Here is an 11,994-nt window from a genome sequence, read left to right on the forward strand (position 1 = left end):
AAGTCGTTTGGTTGGGTGCACGAGTGGAATCACAAAATCTGTCCAGGAGGGGATAGTTTTGTTGCAACCTAGAAATATGAAGTTTTGACCATGTCATGGGTAGGCCCTCATTAGGACCTGTTGGGCCTTCATTAGAGGGAGTGTCAGAGGAGTTGTTCAAGCCATAGTTCATAAGATTTGAGGTAGAACCATGTGTTGCAAGTTAGTTCAAGTCAGGGCGTTTTCTGCCTAGAAAAAACAGGGGAACCATGAACTTTAAGCTTAGGCCCAAGGAGGCCCAAGCTAGGCCCTTGAGCCACATCAATTTTTGAAGATGCCTTATGGTCAGAAGAGTCTAGTGTAGAAGTTTTGGAGGTAAACCTGTAGTGTAAGAGTGTCTAATGCACTCAAAAAACCATAGATGTCATTCTGAAATTTACCTTAGTGAGCACTTTCACTTATCACATAGTTTTAGAGCACTTATGAGTGAGACCTAGGTTGACCACTATGGTTGCAAGGTAGTATAAAGCCAGTAGAGTAAAAGGCCCAAGTGAGGGTCTATAGATTTTGGATAGTTTAGTAAAGGCACGTCGAGTTAGGAGGCCAAAATTTGGAGACTTTGCCTAGTTTAGCGATCAAGTGACTTAGTTGGGGATCGAGATCATCCAAGCCTAGTGTTGTATTATGGTGTGTGATATTATTTGATATTAAAATATGATATATGAGTATATGTGGCTATGTATACTATTTTATTTATAAGGTGATTATAAATTTCGCGCATATAGGCCTAAGTGCCATTTGTGTTTAATTTCGGGTTATAAATAGGTTGAGTTGGTGAGAATATATTATAATGAGGTTATTATTATTTATGTAGGATCTCGAGACGAGGGTTAACTTTCCATAAAGGTCGAGTAAAGCTTCCTGTTGCTCCTACCAGCCAGACCAGACCAGCCTTTCTCGAGGTAAGTGATTCAACCTGCTTTTTCTTTTGCACTGCGAATATATGATAACTAGCTTTTATATATGTATGATGCGAGTATCTTGAGTTATCTTGTTATACGTGAAACAAGTGATTCTCAAATCTATCTTAGTAATATATAGAAATGCCATGAACCCTCAATTACTTATTGCAAGTAGATCAAAAGTTGTATCATGCTAGCATATTAGAGTCATTGGAATGCCTTGATAAAATAAAGATTCGTTATAATACTTGATTGACCCTTTTTGTTTAACATGCTATTGATCCCTGAGAAGTCCTGAACATCTCACCCGGATGCTTGAACCCCAATAGAAACCTTTCCTTGATACCTAAATGCCAGATATTCTTCAAAGTTGTTTTTGATTGATTGATAACCCTATTCTTACCCTAAAGTTTGACATCCTGATATACCTTAAGCTAATGAACACTTTCGGTATACCTTAACACCTCTAGTATACTTGTAACCAGTGATGCTTATCTTCTTGATGTTCTAATACCTATACCTCATCTAAAACCGTTGCTTTAAGCCTAGTTTGGCATTACTCTTATCCAACAGCCTTGCTAATCTCCTTGTCAAAGTTCTTGTAAATGGAAACCTTTCAATCTCCCTAATATAGTAAAGTCTAGTGGATCATGGCCCTGAGATTTGGTGACATATTCCCAGTGTTTCAAAGTTGATCTATAATCCCTTGATAAAAATGTTTACTACTTAAGAGATTTTATTATAAATCGGCATCAGTTTTTGAAATGATTAAAATGTGGATTTTTAGTCCCAAAGGGGGATAAATGTTTTCTTGAATAGTGGATCTGGACTGAGACGCGAGTCCCTTCCACACTTATATTGTAGGCTTAAAAGTTGCCTAGGGATCCCATTAATGTTTAAGAACCCAGCGAGGTTCGGGATTGCTTCGCGGCTGATCACCGGCTGTAATCCGTAGCGTCATAAAATGATTTTGATTAAGATATGATTTTGAAAATGTTTTGATTCAAGTAAATGATGCCATCACCCAAAATTTCATCTCTTATTATTAGTTATATCTTCACATTGTCAATCTTTAATATCTCGATTTATGTTTTGTATCATATTGTTTAGCACTTGTTGAGCATTTGGCTCACTCCTTGCTTTAACCCTGATATTTCAGCTAGCAGCTATGGTTAGATTCAAGCAGACAGCACATAAGACTTGTGACGCTGATGCGTATGTCCGAGCTCAGGTAGAATAAGAGATAGTTTTATGTGAGGACTCGATATTAACATCAGTTGTAATAGATGGTAGTGTTGGGTTGTTCCAAACCCTAAACTGTAAGATCTTAGATTCGGTTATATTTACTTTCTTTTAAATATTGTAATAGTTATATATTGTGTTTGTTAAGTTGGGGGTGTGACAGGTTTTGGTCTCAGAGCTACAGTTTAGAGTCCCTGGACAGCCCAAATAGGTTATAGGATATATGTATAGGTTATAGATAATATGCGAGAGAGTAGGTTAAGTAAATTTATTATTAATACCCCTCTTATTGGTTTGTCAGCAAAGGGTGCATTCCTCGTCATCCTCTGGGTCGGACGACACTATTGCTTTCTCCGTGTATGCTGAGTTGAGGCGCGAGTTTGACATGCTTCAGGGCAAGTACGACCGACTGATAGATCGATTGAAGAACGTGTATCCGGATAGCCGAAACTATGAAGGGAAGCCTAAAGAGCAGATGACTGTGAGACTTTAGACTTTGGTTCAGTACGTCAACAGTAAGCTTGAGGAAATGCCTTCACACCGAGACCGTACGAGTCAGTATATCATCCAGATAGTGGCGGATGAGCTCCAGAGCATTGTGAAGATGCTTTGAGAGGAGAAGACTACCAAGCCCCGTTCTGATGGAGTGGAGCCTTAGTTCTTTCAATTATCTACCTTTCATGTTGTTGTATTATCGGACTTCATAGAATTCCCAGTTGTTTCCTTTAAATAAGCATGTTATTCCTAGAATCAGACTTTGTCCTAATCCTGATGTATTGTGACCTTTAAATTTCAATTATTATGCACTATCGTTCCATTTGCTCTCAACTCTTATTTTACGCCTTTATATGCATCACCATATCTGTTTAATTTGAAACTTGACCTCATATGTAAATAAGAATGCCATGCGATACCCTCGAATTATTTCATCATTCATACATGTTTTGACATAACTCTTATTTCGGGATCATGCCACCCAAAAAGAAGAATCCAACTACCACATCTACCACAGATCTAAATATTCTTCGATTACTGGAAACCTTGCAATAGCAAACCAACGCTATAGCTCAATAACAAATAACTCTTCAACAACGATTTGAAAACCAAGATAACCGTGAACCACACCAACCACCTAATCCAGCAGTACCACCTCGACAAGTTGTCACTTTCAAGGCTTTTCAGAATGTGAATCCACCTGCATTTCATGATACCACTGATCCAATAATAGCTAACACATGGATTAAGGAAATGGAAAGGGCTTTTGAGTTAGTACAATTAGGGGACGATCAGAAGACACCATATGCTACTTACTTCTTGAAGGGAGAAGTCATCTATTGGTGGGAATCAGTAAAAGCTATGGAAGCAAATCAGCAAGTTTCTTGGGAAAGATTTAAGAAGTTATTTCTGGAAAAGTATTACCCTAAGTACATGCAGAATCAGATGGAGCTTAAATTTCTTGAGTTGAAGCAAGGGAATATGTCTGTACTGGAGTATGAGAAGAAGTTCACAGAGTTGTCAAGGTTTGTGACAAAGTATACCAGCAGTGAGGAGGAAAAATCAAAGAGATTTCAACAAGGATTGGAGCCTTGGATCAGAGATAGAGTGGCTATGTTTGAGCTTGATACTTATGCGGGAGTAGTACAGAAAGCTGCTCTGATTGAGAATAATGGGATGCAGTCAAGAAAGGAAAGGGATAACAAGAAGAGAAAGGTTCCATTTTATGGAGAAAAGTCTGAAGCCGGAAATTCACAAGATCGGAATGTAAAGAGGTTTGGATTCCATAAAGGCGGAAATTTTCAATAGAAGGGGAATTTGGGCAAAAGACAAGAATTGAAAGGGAACAACCAAACAAGTCAAGGGAAAGTTGGAGAAAACAGATTCCAGACACCGGAATGCAAGCATTGTGGAAGAATGCACCCCGGAGTGTGTAATAAGCTGAGCATGACATGCTATAGGTGCAACCAGAAAGGACATTTGGCAAACGAGTGTAAGATGCCGAAACCGGGAGTTACATGTTACAAGTGTGGAAAGACTGGGCACATAGCTAGGGAGTGTAAAACAACCGGACCAGTCAAAGCTCTAATGAATGTGGCAAGTACCATTGCAAGCGTGCCAGCCGAGGTATTGGCATTACCTCCACCACCTACAATAACTCCGCAAGCAACAACAAGGACATTCGATTTGAAAATGAAGGACGTTGTTTAGAACTCTGAGGTGATAGCAGGTACACTTTTACTAAATAATGTCAAAGCTAAAGTATTGATTGATTCGGGAGCAACGAGATCTTTCATATCAGAAACTTTTGTTGATAAACTTCAATGTGATAAAATGATTATGAACGAGGTAGTAAATGTGGTAATTGCGAACCAAGAGAAGATTCCTGTGAATCAATTTTGTCCGAAGTGTGAGATTGATATTTCAGGGCATAAGTTTTTAGCCGACTTGATACTCTTCAAGTTGGGAGAGTTCGATATAATTTTAGGTATGGATTGGTTAGAGAAGAATAACGCCCAGATTAATTGTAAGACCAAGAAAGTGTAATTAAAGACGAAGAGTGGAGAGAAGGTAGTATTTAAGGGACAGAGGCAAGAGCAACCATTTCTTACAATCGTTCAGGCTAAAAAGCTACTTAGAAAAGGTTGTGAGTCGTTCCTAGCTTATGTAGTGGATTCAGAAAAGGGCAACCCCAGCATAGAAGATATCCCCGTAGTTAACGAATTCCCATATGTGTTTCCAGATGAACTACCGGGCTTACCACCAGATCGACAAATCGAGTTCGAGATCAACCTTGCTCCGGGCACAGAACCAGTTTCAAAGGCCCCATATAGGTTGGCACCAGCAGAAATGAAAGAGTTGGCGAGCCAGCTACAAGAATTGTTGGATAAGGGAGTGATACGGCCAAGTACATCGCCATGGGGAGCACCTGTTCTATTTGTAAAGAAGAAAGATGGAAGTATGCGGCTATGTATAGATTATCGGGAGTTGAATAAGGTGACGATTAAGAACCGCTACCCACTACCAAGAATAGATGACCTATTTGATCAGCTGAAGGGAGCAAAGTGCTTTTCAAATATTGACTTGAGATCAGGATACCATCAATTAAAGATCAAAGAAGAAGATATTCCCAAGACAGCATTCAGGACCAGATACGGACATTATGAATTCTTAGTAATGCCTTTTGGATTGACTAATGCCCCGGCCGCATTTATGGATCTGATGAATCGGGTATTTCAAAAGTATTTAGACAAGTTCGTAGTGGTATTCATTAATGATATCCTTATTTATTCAAAGTCGGAAGAAGAACATAAGCAGCATTTATGGATAGCGTTGGAGATACTCCGGCAAGAGAAGTTGTATGCCAAGTTTTCCAAATGTGAGTTTTGGTTAAAGGAAGTTCAATTTTTGGGACATGTCATTGGAGATGAAGGAGTTAAAGTAGATCCGGCAAAGATTGAGGCGATTATGAGTTGGGAGAGGCCAAAGACACCTACGGAAGTGCGAAGTTTTCTAGGATTGGAAGGGTATTATAGAAGGTTTGTCAAGGATTTTTCAAAAATTACCACGCCATTGACTAAGTTAACCAGGAAGAATCAGAAGTTCGAATGAAGTGCAGAATGTGAGGATAGCTTTCAAGAGTTGAAACAGAGATTGGTAACAGCTCTGGTGTTAGTACTACCAGATGACCAAGGAAACTTTGTGATTTTCAGCTACGCTTCACATAAAGGATTGGGTTGCGTGCTAATGCAACACAATAAGGTGATCGCGTATGCGTCAAGATAGTTAAAACCACATGAATTAAAGTACCCGACGCATGATTTGGAACTAGCCGCCATAGTGTTCGCACTTAAAATTTGGATACATTACCTCTACGGGGAAAAGTGTGAAATCTATACGGATCACAAGAGTTTAAAGTACATTTTCACTCAGAAGGAGCTCAATATGAGGCAAAGGAGATGGTTGGAATTGATCAAGGACTCCGATTGCTCGATAAATTATCATCCTGGAAAGGCGAATGTTGTAGCCGATGCTTTAAGTAGGAAGGAGAGATTGAATATGATGGCAACACCAAAGGAACTGTCTGAAGAGATTAAGAAATTTGGATTAGAACTTTGTGATTGTGGAATAGTTGAAGAAGTTTGTCGTGCAATGACTTTTCAGCCAACACTAGTGGAAAGGATAAGGAAATGTCAGGAAGAAGTAATGGAGAAAGAGAAGAATCAGCTAACTGGAGAAAAGATTGGCACTCAAAGGGATGAGCAAGGTATACTAAGGTTTTCCTCAAGAATCTGGATTCCTCATGTACCTGAATTGAAGAATGAGATCCTACAAGAAGCCCACAATTCAAGATTTTCAATCCACCCAGGGAGCACCAAGATGTACCGGGACTTAAAGCAGAACTTTTGGTGGCCAAATATGAAGCGAGACCTGGCAGAATGGGTTGCAAAGTGTTATACTTGTCAGAAAGTGAAGGCAGAACATCAACGACCAAGCGGATTAATCCAACCCCTAAAGATTCCAGAATGAAAATGGGAAAATATTGCTATGGACTTTATAGTGGGACTACCGCGAACGAAATCCGGACATGACGCTATATGGGTTATAGTTGATCACCTTACGAAGTCGGCACATTTCCTTCCAATTAATGAGAAGTCGTCATTGGACAAATTGGTTCATCTGTACGTGCGTGAAATCGTACTAAGCCATGGAGTACCCGTATCGATAGTTTCAGACAGAGATCCCCGATTTAACTCAAGATTCTGGAAGCAATTTAAAGAAAGTCTTGGCACGAAGTTTAACATGAGTACGGTGTACCACCCGCAGACCGATGGTCAGAGTGAAAGGACAATTCAGACAATTGAAGACATGTTGCGCAGTTGTGCAATCGATTTTGCAGGAACTTGCCATTGATAGAATTCTCTTACAATAACAGTTATCACTCCAGTATTGGTATGCCACCATACGAAGCTTTGTACGGATGAAAGTGTAGATCACCGACAAGTTGGGATGAAGTAGGAGAAGGAAGGATTCTAGGCTCGGAATTGATACAACAGTTACATGAGACAGTCAAGTTAATTCAAAAAAGGTTGCTTGCTTCTCAAGATACACAGAGGAAGTATGCGGAACCAGCGCGTAAGGATGTTAGATTCCAAGCAGGCGAAGCCGTTTTGTTAAAAGTGTCACCAAGAAAAGGGTTGTCTAGATTTGGCAAGAAAGGGAAGTTAGCACCTAAATATATAGGTCCTTTTGAAATTTTGAGTCAGGTGGGGAAGGTGGCCTACGAGTTAGCCTTACCACCTCCGTATCAGCATGTGCATAATGTGTTCCATATGTCGTTGCTTAAGAAGTACAATCCTGACGCAGCCATGTGATAGAATATGAACCTGTGGAAATTCAGGCAGACCTGTCATTTGTGGAGCAACCTGTCAAATTACTCGACTGGCAAGTAAAAAGTCTTAGGAATAAGTCGGTAAAGTTAGTGAAAGTACTTTGGAGGAACCCAAAGGTCGAAGAATCAACTTGGGAGTTAGAGTCTGATATGCATTCCCGGTATCCTCATCTGTTCTCTTAGATTCTGGGGACAGAATCCCTTAAGGGGAGAGGATGTTACGATCGGCATTTTGTGTAATATTATTTGTGGACTTAGTATAATATTAGAGCCGAATGTAAATATACTAAATGGTTGTACATTGTGTGAATGAAAATTTCTGCATTATAAATTTGTTTTATGTAGTATATGATTTTTCAAAGCAAAAGTTTATTTATTTCCCATATTTTTTATTTTTAAGGAATATTCTAAACCTTGGAGAAATTTTCTTTTAAAAGTTATTTTGTTCACAAATTTCGAAAGTGATTTTATAAAATTTCTAAAAATCCAAGTTATTTTATGGTATAAATTTTATAATTTTTGAACTTGTATTTTAATTTATAAAAATAAATCTTTACAAATTTATTTGTTATAATTAGCAAATTACATAGAAGCCCTTGAATGCAAATCACCCATCCATTCTCTCAAAGGGCAAAGAAGACCTTCCCAACCCCACTAACTCATTTGTTGATTACCAAATTACCACACTAACCTTGCATGCAAAATGGCCTAACATTAGCTAGAGGTCATTTTTGTACATTCTCTTTTCCACTCATTATTTTGTCAACCCAAAAGCATAAAACCAAAAACCAAGTGGGAGAAGTCATTTTCACTCACTCCACACTCCAACACACCTCATTTTTTTCTCTCCTTCCCTCCCTCCCTTGTTGCTCTCGGCCGAAGCCCCCCATCCCCAACCCCTTCCATTTTTCATTTCATTACTCATCTTCCCTAGTGTAAATCTTCTACCTACATTCATTTTATACTCTTCCCAAGAGTTTTGTGACTTGGGAGTTGAAGTTTCATGGTTGCGTGTGTAGTTCTTGGGTGATCTCCAAAGAGAAACTCTTGATTCTTGTGAATTCAAGAGCTCTCTATGAGATACATTTTATATATGTGCTAACTAAGTGTTTTATGAAGAAACCATGCTTTAAAATCCTTTGCATGCTACTGAAATTTCATTATATATTCATGTTTAGCCATGCATGCTAGTTTTAAGATATTAAAATGATGATCAAACATGTTTTGCATGCTACTCTTTTCGAAATCATGTTGCTATGTCTAAAATCTATAAATTCAAAATATGTGTGCTTAAAATAGATTGTTTCCATGATAAATTTCTTATTAATAGTTAAGAGAAGATATATTTCATGAATATTAAGCATACGTGCAAGTCAAATTTGCAAGCATTTAAACTTTATGCTTTAGCCAAAATCTTGTTAAGTGTTTTCCATGAGTTGCATGTTATATTTTTAGTTGCATGTTGTTGTTCTTGGGCATGGATGATCTCCCCTCCTGTTGGGGCACTATTTTAGGACATTAAGGCACTAGGTTTGCTTTGGTAAGGGTTGGATGCTTGGTTATTAAGTGGGAGTTAAGGTGGAAAGGGATTAGTTAGTGTTTGTATTTTTCCAGATTTGATGCACTAGTTTATGGGGAAGTTTTGAATAAGCATTTGTTATTAACTTTGAGGCCCAAGCCACCAGAAGCTAGCACTAGGAGTATATAAAAGGTTTTAGGTGTTTGTTGGAGGTTTGGAAGTCGTTTGGTTGGGTGCACGAGCGGAATCACAAAATCTGTCCAGCAGGGGACAGTTTTGTTGTAACTTAGAAATAGGAAGTTTTGACCATGTCATGGGTAGGCCCTCATTAGGCCCTGTTGGGCCTTCGTTAGAGGGAGTGTCAGAGGAGTTTTCCAGCCATAGTTCATAAGATTTGAGTTAGAACCATGTGTTGCAAGTTAGTTCAAGTCAGGGCATTTTCTGCCCAGAAAAAATAGGGGAACCATGAACTTTAAGCTTAGGCCCAAGGAGGCGCAAGCTAGGCCCTTGAGCCGCATCGAGTTTGGAAGATGCCTTATGGTCAGAAGAGTCTAGTTTAGAAGTTTTGGAGGTAAACTTGTAGTGTAAGAGTGTCTAATGCACTCAAGAAACCATAGATGTCATTCTGAAATTTACCTTAGTGAGCACTTTTACTTATCACATAATTTTAGAGCACTTATGAGTGAGACCTAGGTTGACCACTATGGTTGCAAGATAGTATAAAGCCAGTAGAGTAAAAGTCCCTAGTGAGGGTCAATAGGTTTTGGATAGTTTAGTAAAGGCACATCGAGTTAGGAGGCCAAAATTTGGAGACTTTGCCTAGTTTAGCGATCAAGTGACTTAGTTGGGGATCGAGATCATCCAAGCCTAGTGTTGCATTATGGTGTGTGATATTATTTGATATTAAAATATGATATGTGAGTATATGTGGCTATGTGTACTATTGTATTTATAAGGTGATTATAAATTTCATGCATATAGGCCTAAGTGCCATTTGTGTTTATTTTCGGGTTGTAAATAGGTTGAGTTGGTGAGAATATATTATAATGAGGTTATTATTATTTATGTAGGATCTCGAGACGAGGGTAAACTTGCCATAAAGGTCGAGTAAAGCTTCCAGTTGCTCCTACCAGCCAGACCAGAGCAGCCTTTCTCAAGGCAAGTGATTTAACCTGCTTTTTCATTTACACTGCGAATGTATGATAACTAGCTTTTATATATGTATGATATGAGTATCCTGAGTTATCTTGTTATATATGAACCAAGTGATTCTCAAATCATTCTTAGTAATATATAGAAATGCCATGAACCCTCAAGTACTTATTACAAGGAGATCAAAAGTTGTATCATGCTAGTATATCAGAGTCATTCGAATGCCTTGATAAAATAAAGATTCGTTATAATACTTGATTGACCCTTTTTGTTTAACATGCTATTGATCCCTGAGAAGTCCTGAACATCTCACCCGGATGCTTGAACCCCAATAGAAACCTTTCCTTGATACAGAAAGGCCAAATATTCTTCAAAGTTGTTTATGATTGATTAATAACCCTATTCTTACCCTAAAGTTTGACATCCTGATAAACCTTAAGCTAATGAACACTTTCTATATACCTTAACACCTCTAGTATACTTGTAACCAGTGATGCTTATCTTCTTGATGTTCTAATACCGATACCTCGTCTAAAACCGTTGCTTTAAGCCTAGTTTGGCATTACTCTTATCCAACAGCCTTGCTAATCTCCTTGTCAAAGTTCTTGTAAATGGAAACCTTTCAATCTCCCTAATATAGTAAAGTCTAGTGGATCATGGCCCTGAGATTTGGTGACATATTCTCAGTGTTTCAAAGTTGATCTATAATCCCATGATAAAAATGTTTACTACTTAAGAGATTTTATTATAAATCGGCATCAGTTTTTGAAATGATTAAAATGTGGATTTTCAGTCCTAAAAAGGGATAAATGTTTTCTTGAATAGTAGATCTGGACTGAGACGCGAGTCCCTTCCACACTTATATTGTAGGCTTAAAAGTTGCCTAGGGATCCCATTAATGTTTTAGAACCCAACGAGGTTCGGGATTACTTCAAGGTTGATCACCGGCTGTAATCCGTAGCGTCATAAAATGATTTTGATTAAGATATGATTTTGAAAATGTTTTGATTCAAGCAAATGATGCCATCACCCAAAATTTCATCTCTTATTATTAGTTATATCTTCGCATTGTCAATCTTTAATATCTCGATTTATGTTTTGTATCATATTGTTTAGCACTTGTTTAGCATTTGGCTCACTCCTTGCTTTAACCCTGATATTTCAGCTTGCAGCTATGGTTAGATTAAAGCAGAAAGCACGTAAGACTTGTGACGCTGATGCGTATGTCCGAGCTCAGGTAGAATAAGAGATAATTTTATGTGAGGACTCGATATTAACATCAGTTGTAATAGATGGTAGTGTTGGGCTGTTCCAAACCCTAAACTGTAAGATCTTGGATTCAGTTATATTTACTTTCTTTTAAATATTGTAATAGTTATATATTGTGTTTGTTAAGTTGGGGATGTGACATAATGAATTACAAACAGAGGGGGGTGAATGTGTTTTTATATTTTTATGCTTTTCTTGAAATATTTTGGTTGTGAATAAAGTAAATCAAATCTTGGAGTAAGATGTGTTAAAATAGAAATTAAACATGCAACAATGAATAACACAGATCTTTCAAAACTCACTTAATTTTATATTAAAATTAAGAATATTTTGCTACAAAATTTCTAGGCTCTTTGTTGATAAAGAGCTTAGCTTCTTCCTTGAGAGAATACAAGATTTTTCTTATCTAAATTATTTCTTCTAAGAAAGGACCAGTGTTAACTTTATATGATAGTTAACTACTGGTTTACACAGTGTACAATAAG

Source organism: Apium graveolens, chromosome 1 (genome assembly GCF_009905375.1).
Source record: "Apium graveolens cultivar Ventura chromosome 1, ASM990537v1, whole genome shotgun sequence".
Classification (NCBI taxonomy): domain Eukaryota; kingdom Viridiplantae; phylum Streptophyta; class Magnoliopsida; order Apiales; family Apiaceae; genus Apium; species Apium graveolens.